Consider the following 18,144-nt stretch of genomic DNA (forward strand, 5'->3'; position numbering starts at 1 on the left):
TTTGTACTTCCCAGTCCTTTCTGGTACAAGGGAAACTCTCTTTTTTTGAAAAGATGCACTTCTGTACAACACACCCGAGACGTCCACCTCTTTACAGGCAAAACTGTGGCATGCACTTCTGTACAACACACCTGAGGCGTGCACCTCTTTACAGGCAAAACTGTGGCATGCACTTCTGTACAACACACCTGAGACGTGCACGTCTAAACAGACACAACTGTGGCGTGCACTTCTGTACAAGCACACCTGAGACGTGCACCTCTTTACAGACACAACTGTGGCGTGCACTTCTGTACAACACACCTGAGACGTGCACGTCTAAACAGACACAACTGTGGCGTGCACTTCTGTACAAGCACACCTGAGACGTGCACCTCTTTACAGACACAACTGTGGCGTGCACTTCTGTACAGTACACCTGAGGCGTGCACCTCTTTACAGACACAACTGTGGCGTGCACTTCTTTACAACACACCTGAGCTGTGCACCTCTTTACAGACACAACTGTGGCGTGCACTTCTTTACAGCACACCTGAGACGTGCACCTCTATACAGACACAACTGTGGCATGCACTTCTGTACAAGCACACCTGAGCTGTGCACCTCTTTACAGACACAACTGTGGCATGCACTTCTGTACAACACACCTGAGCCGTGCACCTCTCTACAGACACAACTGTGGCATGCACTTCTGTACAACACACCTGAGCCGTGCACCTCTTTACAGACACAACTGTGGCATGCACTTCTGTACAACACACCTGAGCCGTGCACCTCTTTACAGACACAACTGTGGCATGCACTTCTGTACAACACACCTGAGGCGTGCACCTCTTTACAGACACAACTGTGGCGTGCACTTCTTCACAAGCACACACACCTGAGGCGTGCACCTCTTTACTGACAGATCTGCCGTGCTGACTATAACTACCTACAGCTCTCGCTGTAAATACTTACTTCTGTGTCTGTGCACAGACCTCTCTACAGACCCCCTGATACCTCTTTTGTCTCTTTAGAGAGACTCTCCGCCTGCACCGCCTGTCATTGCACAGACACCTGAGGGCGCACACCTGGGCGCTGGAGACGCTTCTCACACTGTACTTGGCGCTAGATGGCGTGGGCCTCGAGGCATACATCCACCGGTGTGTGCAGCCCCTCCCCCGCCCTGGGGGGGTACATTCCCCACGCAGTGTCGACACCCGCTGCAGGGGCCCCCGGCCCTCCCCGGAGCCCCGGGACACACATTCTCGGAGCAGAGACAGCTCCTGAGCGCTGCGCTCTGCTTCCAGGCGCACAGCGCCCCCTCCCGGCCCTCCCCGCCCTCTCACACTCCCACAGCCTGTCCCTCTGTCTGTCACACGCTCAGTTACAGCTGAAGGTTCAGGGAGGACGGTCACCTCCACCCCGGCTCCGAGGCCCCCGGGGGCGCAGGGCGGACCCCGCTGACCGCACGGGTGGAGAGGGAGTGACAGCGGCCCGGAGACGGGGTAAGAGACAGCCGGGGACGGCGAGCTGGGAGGGGGTGTGAGAGAGTGACAGTCCCGGGGAGCCCTGGGAGAGGGTGGGAGAGAGTCACAGGGGAGGGAGACGTGCGCTCTGGGGGAAGAGACAGCTGGGAAGAGAGAGTGCAGAGAGAGTGTCAGGGGAAGAGAAGAGGGGAGACGTGTGACCTGAGAGAAGAGACTGCTGGAGAAGAGAGGGTGCAGAGAGGGTGTCAGGGGAAGAGGGGAGACTTGTGCTCTGACAGAAGAGACAGCCAGGGAAGAGAGAGTGGGAGAGAGTCACATGGGGGGGCGTGCGCTCTGGGGGAAGTGACCGCTGGGAAGAGAGTGTCCAGGGAGAGTGTCAGAAGAGGGTAGACGTGTGACATGGGAGAAGAGATAGCTGGGGAAGAGAGGGTGCAGAGAGAGTTTCAGGTGAACAGGAGAGATGTGTTTTCTGGGAGAAGAGACAGCCGGGGAAGAGAGAGTGTCAGAGGAAGAGAAGAGAGTAGACGTGTGACCTGAGAGAAGAGACAGCCGGGGAAGAGAGAGTGTCAGAGGAAGAGAAGAGGGTAGACTTGTGACCTGAGAGAAGAGACAGATGGGGAAGAGAGCGTGCAGGGAGAGTGCCAGACACAGAGAAGAGGGGAGATGTGTAACCTGAGAGAAGAGACAGATGGGGAAGAGAGCGTGCAGGGAGAGTGCCAGACAAAGAGAAGAGGGGAGACGTGTAACCTGGGAGAAGAGACAGCTGGGGAAGATAGTGTTCAGAAAGAGTGTCATGGGTAGCCGGAAGACTTGCGCTCTGGGAGAAGAGAGAGAGAGATGGACGCGCGGCAGAGGAGAGGCGAGTGCTCTCGGACATGGGACAGCGGGGCAGAGAATCAGAGGGGAGTGAAGCGAGAGGGGCGCACTCTGGGAGAAGAGAGACGGGATTAGAGAGAGTGTGGCAGAGGGACACGTGAAAGTGAGCAGGGAGAGGTGTATTTTGGGACAAGAGACAGTGTCGGCAGAGAGAATCACCGGGGAAGAAAAAAGACAGAGGACGTAGAGGGAGAATCAGAGGGGAAGGGAAGAGATGGCGTGTTTTTGGGGATAAGAGACAGTGCAGAGACGGTCAGAGTGGAAAGGGAAGAGTGAGAAATGTGTTCTGGGGTGAAATATGTGTATGTGTCCGTGTGTGCATGCATGGCTGCACGTAGGAATCTCTCTTCACGTGCGCACTGTGGGATATAGACCTGTAAGTCTGTGTGCAGCGGAGTCCAGCGCACTGAAGCCACTGACGCAGAGCGCAGCGCTGGATGCTGCCCACCGCTGAGAGCGCGGGAGGGGGGTCCTGTTTAGAGAGAGGTTGGCGAGTGGGCGGAGCCACAACCTCAGGGTTAAGGTTCTGGCGGTGACACAGACCGGTTCAAGGTCAGCACTAGGGCAAAGGTCACGATAAGGTTAAGGGATGCAGTCACGGCACCTGTGAGGCAGCGTTTCCCAAATTGTGGGGCGTGGTCGGAGCAGGCTTTTGGTGGGTCGCGAAAATCCGAGGAATAAAAATAAAGATGCATTTATTAATTTAATTATTAGGGAGTTTTATAAAGCGCGAACATGACCCGAGAGGAAGAGAGCGCTGTAAGTGAAGCGTACATATAAAGATAACGGCGTATGTGCAGGCAAAGAGCATTTTAAAAATAATGGTTATTAGGTAGTTAAGTGCACAGATTGCATCGAAGCACTTTATGTTAACTTTGGATCATGGAGGTTCAAAATATGATACGCGGCGCACATAAACTCCAGAATAGACGCGATTACCCAGTATTGTTGTGTTATAGCCCGATCCGTCACCGCACGAGGGATTTACAAGAAGAAAAGCGTTCACACCTTTCTTGGAAGCCCAAGAGAAGGGGTTTGTGAGGCACTAGAGGGAGGGAGGCCCATGTCCCGTACACACTACCAGTAAAGCGTCCAGAACAGGCGCTTTCTGGTTTTTTATCCAGGAGGTTCGAGGAAAAGATTTATCCAGTCACATTTTCTGGCTTTAAAGTCAGAGGTCAAGTGTCAGGCAGTGCCTTTCGACAAATTGTGCTTATGTTTTTAACATGGGGATTGGTGTTTACAACTGCTCTCTCTTTGCAGGCAGGGAGAGAACAGTAAAGGGAACCATGCAACAGCCCTGCTGTGTTACAGGCAGGGTTTTAAGTGGGCCGGGTCTCACCGGTGCTTAGCAGTGGTAGTTTTGTAAAGGAGGACTCGAAACGGGTCTCTATCCTATCGGGCTCTGTTTTGTGCCCGTTTTGTGCTTTTCCGGACTGCAGTGACAACAGGCACATGGATGTGCTCATACTGCTCACTTGTCACTATGACGTCATGGCAGGTGAGCCTTGTAGGGTAAGGAAACCCCTTTAAAGAGAGCGTTTTCTCTCTGCATTCCCCTTCTCTTTTTGAAACTCAAGAGCAGCAACATCGTTGTGGTGTCACCAGGGCTTTAAGTGGAAGCTTTTTCAATATTACTTACAAGCCATAGTTGCTGCTTATTTATCTTATGCAGTTAACAACCATTGACAAAGCCAATAGTCCTGAGATTTTGTAGGTATGATGTTACTTGTTGTATCACATATCTGGATGCAATGACAGAAACAGCAAAATACCAGTCGGGCGGCACACCATGCTAAGCACACATTTCTAGCTTATGTGTTTTAAGCCACGCCCTTAATTACATTGGCCACGCCCCTTTGAGAGACCCCCCCCAGTTTTTTCATCCCATTTAAAGACCTGGGTACAGGGACTGTGAAAGGAAAGGCTGAGGTGTCAATTTTGTGACACACAACAGAATGTAAACACCTGTAAAGGTGCTGTGCCTATTCAGCCAGTGGCTTAGCATAGGCCCCGCGGTGCGGGGGGGGGTGAGGGGGAGGAAGCTCCAGGGCCCTCGTTATCATTTGTATGCAGTATAGTGTCATCAGTAAAACTGTGTCTGCAAATGTAGTGTCTGTTTAAATGGAAAATGTGCCGTTTGTAAATGACAGAGCGCCACCCCATGATGCTTTAGTTACATAAATAAGATGGCGCCGCCTCGTGTTCAATAAAGCTGGGTGGGCGGCAGAAGTTTGTCGTTCTAAAAAGGGGGTCGGGGTTCTAAAAGGTTTGGGAAGCACCGATGTATGTTTACGGTCATGGCCAGAGCCAGGCTTAGGGTTAAGGATAGAGGTAGGGGTGGGGTTACGGCTAGAGTAAGGGGTAGGGCACGGTTGTGGTTACAGTAAGGTTTGGGGTTAAGGTTTGAGAAAGGCTTAAGGTTAGGATTTGAGTTCTGGTTATAGATAATGTCAGGGTTAAGCATAAGGATACTGCTAGTTAGAGAAAGATTTATGATTAATTTTAGGCTTGCGGTTAGAAAAAGCGTCAAGGCTATGAGATGAGTTGGGTATAGGGTAGGCCCAGGTTATAGTTGGGGTTACAGTAAGGGTTTGGGTTAAGGTTAGTGAGTGGTTTAGGGTAAAGGTGAGGATCACATAAAGGTTCAGGGTTATAATCAGAGCAGGGTTTAGGGCTAGGGTTATTGTTAAGGGTACAGTAAGGTTTAGGGCTATGGTCAGATAAAGGTTTGGGGCTATGATTAGAAAAGACAGGTTTGAGGTTATGGACAGGGTTCGAGTACACTGTGGGCAGCTAGGATGCAGGGTTACGGTTAGGCAGTAGTGTTAGGATAAGGTTTGGGGTAGATGCACAGTCAGTGTAGTAGTGTTGTTGTAGTGCTAATTACATTTCATGCATGCCAGGTGAACGCAGCGGCTTCGGCTCACCTGTAGTTCAGTGTAGCAGCATTCTACCCAGGTGCCCTCTGGTATACAATTGTGCATGTTGCATGTGTGTGTGTATGTGTATTTCTGGTGCTTCCTGCACAGTGCATGGTGCTGATGGATAGCTCATGGCCCTGTAGGTAGCTAGCGCCTTGACACCTTTGAGTAATTGTATTGCGCTTTATAAATCTCTCTTTCATTTCATTCATTGCGTGGGTTCCCGCAGAGGGTAAGTGTGGAGAGGACATCATTCTTGACATATGAGGTTCTACTCCTGACCGAGTATTGATAATTGAACCAACGGCAGCATTTCCACTATAAATGTCGCACATAGTACGCGGTCTTCTGGAGTCGGGTGTATGTGGAGCCAACGTCGCGGGTTTCTACATAAAAGTGATTGATACGCTTATGTGAGGAGTCTTTCTATAAGACAGGATACTCAGTGTTATTTCGTGGTGAGATACATTCAGAACACCTATTTTGGGTATTCATACCCTTCTTGCATTTAGCCACTTCCGGCTGGAAGTCTCTTGAAATATATATATGTGCAACATTTTTCGTCCTGATGATGGTCCTGAGGATCTAATAGACCGACGGGGGACCGAAACGTCGACGCACAACATCGTTTTGCTTATACATTAATTTTTGTGATTCTGAATTTGACGATTTGTAACGTGAAATTTATGTTATGTATGGTATTTTACTCATCCATACTGGAAGCAAAAGGTGTTTTATACACTACTACCAATTGTTTTTAGAACCTGAATAGTATGTGTGTTGCCATGTTGCAATTATAAGTAAATAAAGCACAAAAGTGTAATTAAATATTTGTGTGGCATTTGTGCAAATTTCCCTGCATTTGTGGATTTATGATCACTGTTGTGACATCTTTAAATTGTAATTATTCTTAAACAATTCCTTGGGGGACAATTTATGCTTCTGTTATGGACGATACCCAGTCCTTATGGGATTATTGGGTGGCTCTATTGTGTTTAGCACATAGTACCGACCACGGACCGGCGGAGGGGGTCCTGCTGGGGGGATCACTGTGGGGTGGTGAGGCAGTGAGCCAAGTATGGTGGTTCTTGACCCACACTGATCATCGCATGGTATATATTGTTCAGCATTAGGGTTGCTGCGAGTGGATGGTTGATGGTGGGGGAGTTAAGCTATGGAGTAAGCTGGGTTGTAAGATCAGGAGGGCGGAGATCACTAAGGGTGAATGCAGGGGGCATCGGAGTCTGAAACTCATGAATCTGTTTGCAGCACCGCACGCTGCGGTTGGCAGACTGAAGTATCCTGCTGCGGTGTTGCAAGGGAACATGCTGTTGATGTGTAGGACAGTGTCCTGAGTGCCTTGAAGACAGGTGGACAGTGCCCAGTTTTAAGAGTCTAACCATCCATCCATCCTAATGCTGGTGAAGAGGGTTCTCTTGGTACACCTGATGTTCCTCATTCATAGAAGAGCTGTTTCATTCATGAGCTCTGAGGGAATGTTCCTCTTTCATTCATGAGCTCCGAGGGAATGTTCCTCATTCATTCATGAGCTCTGAGGGAATGTTCCTCATTCATTGATGAGCTCTGAGGGAATGTCCTCATTCATGGATGAGCTCTGAGGGAATGTTCCTCTTTCATCGATGAGCTCTGAGGGAATGTTACTCATTCATTGATGAGCTATGAGGGAATGTTACTCATTCATTGATGAGCTCTGAGGGAATGTAACTCATTCATTGATGAGCTATGAGGGAATGTTCCTCATTCATTCATGAGCTCTGAGGGAATGTTCCCCTTTCATTGATGAGCTCTGAGGGAATGTTCCTCATTCATTCATGAGCTCTGAGGGAATGTTCCTCATTTATTCATGAGCTCAGAGGGAATGTTCCTCATTCATTCATGAGCTCTGAGGGAATGTTCCTCATTCATTCATGAGCTCTGAGGGAATGTTCCTCATTTATTCATGAGCTCTGGGGGAATGGTCTTCATTCATTCATGAGCTCTGAGGAAATGTTCCTCATTCATTCATGAGCTCTGAGGGAATGTTCCTCATTTATTCATGAGCTCAGAGGGAATGTTCCTCATTCATTCATGAGCTCTGAGGGAATGTTCCCCATTCATTCATTCATGAGCTCTGAGGGAATGTTCCTCATTTATTCATGAGCTCTGAGGGAATGGTCTTCATTCATTCATGAGCTCTGAGGGAATGTTCTTCATTCATTCATGAGCTCTGAGGGAATGTTCCTCATTCATTGATGAGCTCCGAGGGAATGTTCCTCTTTCATCGATGAGCTCTGAGGGAATGTTACTCATTTATTGATGAGCTATGAGGGAATGTTCCTCATTCATTTATGAGCTCTGAGGGAATGTTCCCCCTTTCATTGATGAGCTCTGAGGGAATGTTCCTCATTCATGAATGAGCTCTGATGGAATGTTCCTCATTCATTCATGAGCTCTGAGGGAATGTTCCCCATTCATGGATGAGCTCCGAGGGAATGTTCCTCTTTCATCGATGAGCTCTGAGGGAATGTTCCCCATTCATGGATGAGCTCCGAGGGAATGTTCCTCTTTCATTGATGAGCTCTGAGGGAATGTTCCTCATTCATTCATGAGCTCTGAGGGAATGTTCCTCATTTATTCATGAGCTCCGAGGGAATGTTCCTCATTCATTCATGAGCTCCGAGGGAATGTTCCTCATTTATTCATGAGCTCTGAGGGAATGTTCCTCATTCATGAATGAGCTCTGAGGGAATGTTTCTCATTTATGGATGAGCTCTGAGGGAATGTTCCTCATTCATTCATGAGCTCTGAGGGAATGTTCCTCATTCATTCATGAGCTCTGAGGGAATGTTCCTCATTCATGAATGAGCTCTGATGGAATGTTCCTCATTCATTGATGGGCTCTAGCTCTCCGTCGTAAGGTTGCGGTGGAGCACGTCTACCTCTCCTATGTGTTGTCATAAGGTTGCGGTGAAGCATGTCTAGCTCTCCTTTGTTTTGTCAGAAGGTTGAGGTGAAACACCTGTAGCCCTCCTTTGTGTTGTTGTACGGTTGCAGTGAAGCACGTTTACCTCTCCGTATTGTCGAAAGGGGTTAGTGAAGTGCCTCTAGTTCTCCTTCATTTCGTTGTAAAGTTGCAGTGAAGCGCGTTTACCTCTTATTTGAGTTGTCCTAAGGTAGTGGTGAAGCACATCTAGCTCTCCTTTGTGTTGTCATACGATTACGGTGAAGCGCTTCTAGCTCTCATTCATGTTGTCGTAAGTTTGCCATGAAGCAACTCAAGCTCTCCTTCATGTTGTGTTGTGTTAAGGTTGCGGTGAAGCACATCTAGCTCTCATTTGTGTTGTCATACAGTTATGGTGAAGCGCTTCTAGCTCTCGTTCATGTTGTCATAAGTTTGCCATGAAACGACTCAAGCTCTCCTTTGTTTTGTTGTATTATTGCAGTGAAGCACGTCAAGCTCTCCTTTGTGTTGTCGTAAGCTTGCGGTAGAGGGCCTATAGCTCTCCTTTGTGCTTTCGTAGTTTTGCGGTGCAGCGCGTCTAGCTCTTCCTGGTGTTGTCATAAGTAGCTGTTAAGCACATCTGGCTCTCTTCATCTTGTCAAAATGTTTCTGTGAAGTGTGTCGAGCTCTCCTTTGTGTTGTCATATGGTTGCGGTAGAGCGCGCCTAGCTCTCCTTCGTGTTGTCGTAAAGATGAAGTATTTATAGCTCTCCTTCGTCTTGTCATAAGGCTTTGCGAAACACATCTTGCTCTTCTCCGTCTTCGTTTTGTTGTATTGTTGTGATGGAAGCACCTGTAGCTCTCCTTTGTGTTGTCTTAAGGTTGCTGTAGAGCGCGTCAAGCTCTTCGTTGTGCTGTCGTAGGTTTGCGGAGGAGCGCACCTAGCTCTCCCTGGTATTGTCATAAGTTGCAGTGAAGTTCGTCAGGCTCTCCTTTATGTTGTCGAAAGGTTTCAGTGAAGTGTTTCTAGCTCTCCTTCGTGTTGTCATAAGGCTATTGTGAAACACGTCTTGCTCTCAGTATTGTTGTAAGGTTGCGGTGAAGCACGTCTTACTCTCCTTCATGTTGTCGAAAGGTTGTGGTAGAGCGCATCAAGGTCTCCATGTTGTCATAAGATTTTGGTGAAGCACATCTAGCTCTCCATTGTGTTGTCATATGGTTGTGGTGAAGCATGTCTTGTCCTCCTTCATGCTGTCGTAAGGTAGCGGTGAAGCACGTCAAGCTTTCCTTTGTGTTGTCATAAGTTTGCAGTGAAGCCCTTTTAGCTCTCCTTTGTGTTGTTGTAAGGTTAGAGTGAAGCACTTCTAGCTCTCCGTATTGTCGTATGGTTGCAGTGAAGCCCGTCTAGCTCTCCTTCGCTTTGTGGTAAGGTTGCAGTGAACTACATCTAGCTCTCCGTTGTGTTGTCATACGGTCACGGTGAAGCGCTTATAGCACTCGTTCATGTTGTTGTAAGTTTGCAGTGAAGCGAATCAAGCTCTTCTTCGTTTTGTTGTATTGTTGTGATGAAGCACCTGTAGCTCTCCTTTGTGTTGTCATAAGGTTGAGGTGGAGCACCTGTAGCCCTCCTTCGTGTTGACATCTAGCTTTCCTTTTTGTTGTTGCGTCTAGCTCTCCGTATTGTCGTACGGTTGCAGTGAAGCCCGTCTAGCTCTCCTTCGCTTTGTGGTAAGGTTGCGCTGAACCACGTCTAGCTCTCCGTTGTGTTGTCATACGGTCACGGTGAAGCGCTTATAGCACTCGTTCATGTTGTTGTAAGTTTGCAGTGAAGCGAATCAAGCTCTTCTTCGTTTTGTTGTATTGTTGTGATGAAGCACCTGTAGCTCTCCTTTGTGTTGTCTTAAGGTTGCTGTAGAGCACGTCTAGCTCTTCATCGTGCTGTCGTAGGTTTGCGGAGAAGCACACCTAGCTCTCCCTGGTATTGTCATAAGTTGCCGTGAAGTATGTCTGGTTCTCTGTTATGTTGTCGAAAGTTTGCGGTGAAGTGTTTCTAGCTCTCCTTCATGCTTTCATAAGGCTTTGTGAAACACATCTTGCTCTCCTCCGTCTTGTCGTAAGTTTGCATAGAAGCACATCTAGCTCTCCTCCGTGTGGTCATAAGGTTGCGGTGAAGCATGTTTTGCTATCCTCCATTATGTTGTAAGGTTGCAGTGAACCATGTCTAGATCTTCTTCGTGTTGTTGTAAGGTTGCGGGGAAGCGGTCTTGCTCTTCTTCTTGTCATAGGGTTGAGATGAAGCACGTCCTGCTCTACTTCATGTTGTCATAAGGTTGAGGTGAAGCACCTGTAGCCCTCCTTTGTGTTGACGGCTAGCTCTCTTTTTTGTTGTTGTAAGGTTGCAGGGAAACACGTCTACTTCTCCGTATTGTTGAAAGGGGTTAGTGAAGCGCGTCTAGCTATCCTTCATTCCATTGTAAGGTTGCAGTAAAGCGTGTCTAGCTCTTATTTGAGTTGTCCTAAGGTAGTGGTGAAGCACATCTAGCTCTCCTTTGCATTGTCACACGGATGCGGTGAAGCACTTCTAGCTCTCGTTCATGTTGTTGTATTGTTGCAGTAAAGCACGTCAAGCTCTCCTTTGCGTTGTCGTAAGGTTACTGTATAGCGCGTCTAACTCTCCTTTGTACTGTCGTAGGTTTGCGGTGGAGCACGCCTAGCTCTCCGTGGTGTTGTCGTAAGTTGCAGTTAAGCACATGTGGCTCTCTTCATGTTGTCAAAAGGTTGCTGTGTAGTGTGTCGAGCTCTCCTTTGTGTTGTCATATGGTTGCGGTAGAGCACGCCTAGCTCTCCTTCGTGTTGACGTAAAGATTCTGTGAAGTGTTTCTAGCTCTCCTTCGTGTTGTCATAAGGCTTTGTGAAACACATCTTGCTCTTCTCCGTCTTGTCGTAAGTTTGCATTGGAGCACGTCGAGCTCTCCATCGTGTTGTCATAAGGTTGCAGTGAAGCGTGTTTTTCTCTCCTCCACGTTGTCGTAAGGCTGAGGTGAAACATGTCTAGATCTCCTTCATATTGTTGTACGGTTGCTATGAAGCACATCTTGCTCTCAGTATTGTTGTAAGGTTGCGGTGAAGCACGTCTTGGTCTCCATCATGCTGTCGAAACGTTGTGATAGAGCGCATCTAGTTGTCCATGTTGTCATACGATTTTGGTGAAGCACATCTAGCTCTTCTTTGTGTTGTCATATGGTTGTGGTGAAGCATGTCTTGTTCTCCTTTGTGCTGTCGTAAGGTAGCGGTGAAGCACGTCTAGCTCTCCGTGTTGTCGTAGGGTTGTGGTGAAGCACGTCTAGCTCTCCTTTGTGTTGTCATAAGGTTGAGGTGGAGCACCTGTAGCCCTCCTTCGTGTTGACATCTAGCTTTCCTTTGTGTTGTTGCGTCTAGCTCTCCGTATTGTCGTACGGTTGCAGTGAAGCCCGTCTAGCTCTCCTTCGCTTTGTGGTAAGGTTGCGCTGAACCACGTCTAGCTCTCCGTTGTGTTGTCATACGGTCACGGTGAAGCGCTTATAGCACTCGTTCATATTTTTGTAACTTTGCTGTGAAGCGAATCAAGCTCTTCTTCGTTTTGTTGTATTGTTGTGATGAAGCACCTGTAGCTCTCCTTTGTGTTGTCTTAAGGTTGCTGTAGAGCACGTCTAGCTCTTCATCGTGCTGTCGTAGGTTTGCAGAGGAGCACACCTAGCTCTCCCTGGTATTGTCATAAGTTGCAGTGAAGTTCGTCAGGCTCTCCTCCATGTTGTCGTAAGGTTGCAGTGAAACATGTCTAGATCTTCTTGATGTGTCTGTAAGGTTGCGGTGAAGCTCGTCTTGCTCTTCTTCATGTTGCATAAGGTTGAGGTGACCTACCTATAGCCCTCCTTCGTGTTGACGTCTAGCTCTCCTTTGTGTTGTTGTAAGGTTGCGTGAAGCACGTCTTGCTCTCCGTATTGTCGTAAGGTTGCGATGAAGCGCTTCTAGCTCTCCTTCTTGTTGTCATAAGGTTGAGGTGAAGCACGTCTAGCTCTCCTTTGTGTTGTCATATGGTTGTGGTAAAGCATGTCTTGCTCTCTTTTGTGTTGTCCTATGGTAGCGGTGAAGCAAGTCTAGCTTTCCTTCGTGTTGTCTTAAGGTTGTGGTGAAGCATGTCTCTCCTTTGTGTTGTCATAAGTTTGTGGTGAAGCACGTCTGGATCTCCTTCATGTTGTGGTAAGTTTGGGGTGAAGCACGACTAGCTCTCTTTTGTGTTGTCATATGGTTACGGGGAAGCACTTCTAGCTCTCATTCATGTTGTAAGTTTGCTGTGGAGTGAATCAAGCTTTGTATTGTTGCAGTGACGCATGTCTAGCTATCCTTTGTGTTGTCGTAGGTTTGCGGTGGAGCACGTCTAGCTCTCCCTGGTGTCATAAGTTGAAGTGAAGCAGATCTGGCTCTCTTCATGTTTTCGAAAGGTTGCGGTAAAGTGTGTCTAGATCTCTTTTATGTTGTCATATGGTTGCAGTAGAGCACGTCTAGATCTCCTTCATGTTGTTGTAAGGTTGCGGAGAAGTGTTTCTAGCTCTCCTTCGTGTTGTCATAAGGTTTTGTGAAACACATCTTGCTCTCCTCCGTCTTGCGTACGTTTGCAGTGAACACGTCTAGCTCTCCTCCGTGTGGTCATAAGGTTGCGGTGAAGCATGTTTTACTCTCCTACATGTTGTTGTAAGGTTGTGGTGAAACATGTCTAGATCTCCTTTGTGTTGTTGTAAGGCTGCCGTAAAGCACATCTTGTTCGCCTTGTTGTTGTCATAAGGTTGAGGTGAAGCACATCTTGGTCTCCATACTGTCGTAAGGTTGCGGTGAAGCGCTTTTAGCTCTCCTTGTTGTCGTAAGGTTGAGTTGAAGCACGTCTTGCTCTCCTTCATGTTGTTGTAAGGTTGTGGTAGAGTGCATCTAGCTCCCGTATTGATGTAAGATTTCAATGAAGCACGTCTAGCTCTCCTTAGTGTTGTCATATGGTTGTGGTGAAGCACATCTTGATCTCCTTCGTGTTGTCGTAAGGTAGCGGTGAAGAACATCTAGCTCTCCTTCGTATTATCGTACGGTTGCAGTGAAGCACGTTTTGCTCTCCTTCGTGTTGACATAAGGTTGCGGTGAAGCACGTCTAACTCTCCTTCGTGTTGTCATAAGGTTGCGTGAAGCACGTCTTGCTCTCCTTCATGTTGTCATAAGGTTGCGTGAAGCACGTCTTGCTCTCCTTCATGTTGTCATAAGGTTGCATAAAGCACGTCTTGCTCTCCTTCATGTTGTCGTAAGTTTGTGATGAAGCGCCTTTAGCTCTTTCTCTAACTCCCTTGGGTGCTTCGGGTTTGTGTTGTAGGACATCTCAGCCTGTGGAGGATGCAAGATACAGCTGGAATATGCTCTGGATCACTGAGGAGTGGTCCGGCCAGAGCTGGGCCTTCACCACGAGGACATTGTCAGTGTCTGACCGGAAGTGCCACTGGGTCCTTCACCACTTGGTTTCAGTGCAGATCTTTGATGTTCTCTGTGGAGACCAATTCACAAGCTTCATTTTAGGAGCCAAACTCTCCTCATCATGCTTACTCACGCAATTTGGGTAGATTTCCTACTATTTTAGAATTCACAAAAAATCCCCAGGAATACATTTTCTTGTGTACTCCTACCTCCTTCCTTTTACCTCTAAATTGATCATGCGTGGCACAATTCTCTACACTCCGACGGGCTTCACTTATTTTCTGCACCAGAAAATTATTTTCCAGCTGGAGAGCCCACTTCTGTTCAACTCCATGAAATTTTATCAAAGTTTTCTTTGCTTCCTTCCTAACATTCTCGCACTCATGTTTTGGAGTTGATTCACACATGTTTCCTGGTGACAATGTAAGCTGAAATGCTTCATACATCCGTGAGGATCTGGTGCCTGGTGATCTGTGAGCTCCTAGTGCTTGGTGTGCACAAGTCCTGGTGATGCCGTCAGCAGACCTTGCCTGGACGTACAGTGAGCACTTTGTGTGCAGTGCCGGTCGACACTGTGTGCATACAGTGCCGAGCAATACTGTATGCATACATGGCCGAGCGATACTGTGTGCACAAAGTGCCGGGCAATACTGTATGCATACAGTGCCGGGAGATATTGTATGCATACAGTGCCGAGCAATACTGTATGAATACAGTGCCAGGTGATATTGTATGAATACAGTGCCAGGTGATATTGTATGCATACAGTGCCAAGCGATACTGTATGCATACAGTGCCGGGAGATATTGTATGCATACAGTGCCGAGCGATACTATTTGCATACAGTGGCGGATGATATTGTATGCATACAGTGCTGAGCAATACTGTATGCATACAGTGCCGGGTGATATTGTATGTATACAGTACCAGGTGATACTCTATGCATACAGTGCCGAGCGATACACTATGCATACAGTGCCAGGCTATACTCTATGCATAGAATGCCGGGTCATTTTATATGCCTACAGTGTCGAGCGATACTGTTTGTATACACTGCCGGGTGATATTGTATGCATACAGTGCCGATCGATATCGTATGCATAGAGTGCTGAGCGATACTGTATGCATAGAGTGCCGAGCGATACTGTATGCATACAATGCCGGGTCATTTTGTATGCATACAGTGCTGAGCGATACTGTATGAATACAGTTCTAGGTGATATTGTATGCATACAGTGCCGATCGATATCGTATGCATAGAGTGCCGAGCGATACTGTATGCATAGAGTGCCGAGCGATACTGTATGCATAGAGTGCCGAGCGATACTGTATGCATACAATGCCGGGTCATTTTGTATGCATACAGTGCTGAGCGATACTGTATGAATACAGTTCTAGGTGATATTGTATGCATACAGTGCTGAGCCATACTGTATGCATACAGTGGACAGCGATATTGTATGCATAAAGTGCTGTGTGATACTCTATGCATACATTGCCAGGTGATACTCTATCCATTTATTGCCAGCTGATACTCTAAGCATACAGTATAGGATGATACTCTATACATTCAGTGTCAGGTGATACTGTATGCATACAGTGCTGGGTGATACTGCATGCATACAGTGCCGGGTGGTAGTCTATGCATACAGTGCCATTATGAGACTCCATGCAACAGTGCCGGGTGAGACTCCATGCATACAGTGCCGGGTGATACTCTATTCATACAGTGCCGGGTGATCCTGTATGCATATAGTGCCAGGTGATACTCTATGCATACAGTGCCGGGTGATACTGTACTGTGCTGAGTTATACTGTATGCATACAGTGCCAGGAGATACTGTATTGTACAGTACAGGGGGATAATGTATGAGTACAGTGTCGGGTAATACTGTATGCGCACAGTGCCAGGTGATACTGTATGCGTACAATGCCGGGTGATAATGTATGCATACAGTGTCGGGTGATACTGTATATGTACTGTGCCGGGTGATACCATTTGCATACAATGCCGGGTGATACCGTATGCATACAGTGCCGGATGATACTGTATGCATACAGTGTCGAGCGATACTGTATGCATTCAGTGCCGGGTGATAATGTATGCATACAGTGTCGGGTAATACTGTATATATACAGTACCGGGTGATACCATATGCATACAGTGTCGGGTGATACTGTATGCATACGGCGCCGGGTGATACTCTATAAATACAGTGCCGGGTGACACTCTATAAATACGGTGCCAGGTGTTACTCTATGCATACAGTGCCGAGTGATACTGTATAGATGCAGTGCCTATTTATACGGTATGCATACAGTGCCAGGTGTTACTGTATCCAATACTGTATTCATACAGTGCCGGGTGATACCGTATTCGTACAGTGTTGGTTGATTCTGTAAGCATACAGTGCTGGGTGATACTGTATGCATACAATGCCGGGTGATACTGTATGTATATAGTGCTGGGTGATACCGTAATTGTACAGTGCCGGGTGATTCTGTATGCATACAGTGCTGGGTGATACTGTATGCGTACAGTGCCATGTGATTCTGTATGCATACAGTGCTGGGTGATACCATATGCGTACAGTGCCAGGTGATACTGTATGCGTACAGTGCCGGTGATACTGAATACATACAGTGCTGGGTGACACTGTATGCATACAGTGCCAGGAGATACTGTATGCATACAGTGCTGGGTGATACTGTATTCATACAATGCAGAGTGCTACTGTATATGTACAGTGCCGGTGGATACCATATGCACACAATGCCAAGCGATACTGCATGCGTACAGTGCTGGGTGATTTTGTATGTGTGCAGTACCAGGTGATACTGTGTACATACAGTACCGGGTGATATTGTATGTGTGTAGTGCTGAGTTATACTGTATGCATACGGTGCATGGTGTTACTGTATGATTCTGTATGCGCACAATGTAAGGTGATACTGTATGTGTACAGTGCCAGGTGATATTGTATGTGTGCAGGGCTGGGTGATAGTATGTGTGTTCAGGGGCAGGTGATACTGTATGATACTACATACGTACAGTGCAGGGTGATACTGCATGCATACAGTGCCGGGTTATACTGTATGTATACAGTGCTGGGTGATACTGTATACATACAGTGCCGAATGCTACTGTATGCATACAGTGTTGTGTGATAATGTATGCATACAGTGCCGGGTGATACTGTGTATGTACAGTGCCGGGTGATACCATATGCATACAGTGCCGAGTGATACTGTATGCATACAGTGCCAGGATATACTGTAAGCATACAGTGCTGGGTGATACTGTATGCATACAGTGCCGGGTGATACTGTGTATGTACAGTGCCGGGTGATACCATATGCATACAGTGCCGAGTGATACTGTATGCATACAGTGCCAGGATATACTGTAAGCATACAGTGCTGGGTGATACTGTATGCATACTGTGCCGGGTCATACTCTATAAATACAGTGCCGGGTGACACACTATAAATACGGTGTCAGGTGTTACTCTATGCATACAGTGCCGAGTGATACTGTATAAATACAGTGCCTGTTTATACTGTATGCATACAGTGCCAGGTGTTACTGTATCCAATACTGTATGCATACAGTGCTGGGGGATACCGTATTCGTACAGTGTTGGTTGATTCTGTAAGCATACAGTGCCGGGTGATACTGTATATATACAGTGCCGGGTGGTACTGTATGCATACAGTGCTGGGTGATACCATATTCGTACAGTGCCGGGTGATTCTGTATGCACCAGTGCTGGGTGATACTGTATGTGTACAGTGCCAGGTGATTCTGTATGCATACAGTGCTGGGTGATACCGTACGCGTACAGTGCCGGGTAATACTGTATGCCTACAGTGCCGGGTAATACTGTATGCCTACAGTGCCGGGTGATACTGTATGCATACAGTGCCGGGTGATACTGTATGCATACAGTGCCAGGAGATACTGTATGCATACAGTGCTGGGTGATACTGTATGCATACAGTGCCAAGTGGCTGGTGATACTGTACATGTACAGTGCGGGTGATACCATATGCATACAGTGTCGAGCGATACTGCATGCGTACAGTGCTGGGTGATTTTGTATGTGTGCAGTACCAGGTGATACTGTGTACATACAGTGCCTGGTGTTGCTATATGATTCTATATGAGTACAATGTAAGGTGATACTGTATGTGTACAGTGCCAGGTGATATTGTATGTGTGCAGGGCTGGGTGATAGTATGTGTGTACAGGAGCAGGTGATACTGTATGATACTACATACGTACAGTGCAGGGTGATACTGCATGCATACAGTGCCAGGTTATACTGTATGTATACAGTGCTGGGTGATACTGTATGCATACAGTGCAGAGTGCTACTGTATGCATACAGTGCTGGGTGATACCATATTCGTACAGTGCCGGGTGATTCTGTATGCACCAGTGCTG

General features: G+C 47.3%; 1 protein-coding gene across 1 annotated transcript in view; it reads left to right on the plus strand.

Moving 5' to 3' along the window:
• Positions 1-1,349: 1,349 nt before the first annotated feature.
• Positions 1,350-18,144, plus strand: part of LOC147718353 (serine protease 23-like) — a 100,095-nt gene continuing 83,300 nt past the window's right edge. Inside the window, exon 1 of the mRNA XM_086918295.1 lies at positions 1,350-1,487. The gene's annotated coding sequence lies outside the window, so the exon portion shown is untranslated. The remainder of the gene's footprint in view (positions 1,488-18,144) is intronic.

The sequence above is a fragment of the Lissotriton vulgaris genome, chromosome 4_1 (assembly GCF_964263255.1).
Source record: "Lissotriton vulgaris chromosome 4_1, aLisVul1.2, whole genome shotgun sequence".
Classification (NCBI taxonomy): Eukaryota; Metazoa; Chordata; class Amphibia; order Caudata; family Salamandridae; genus Lissotriton; species Lissotriton vulgaris.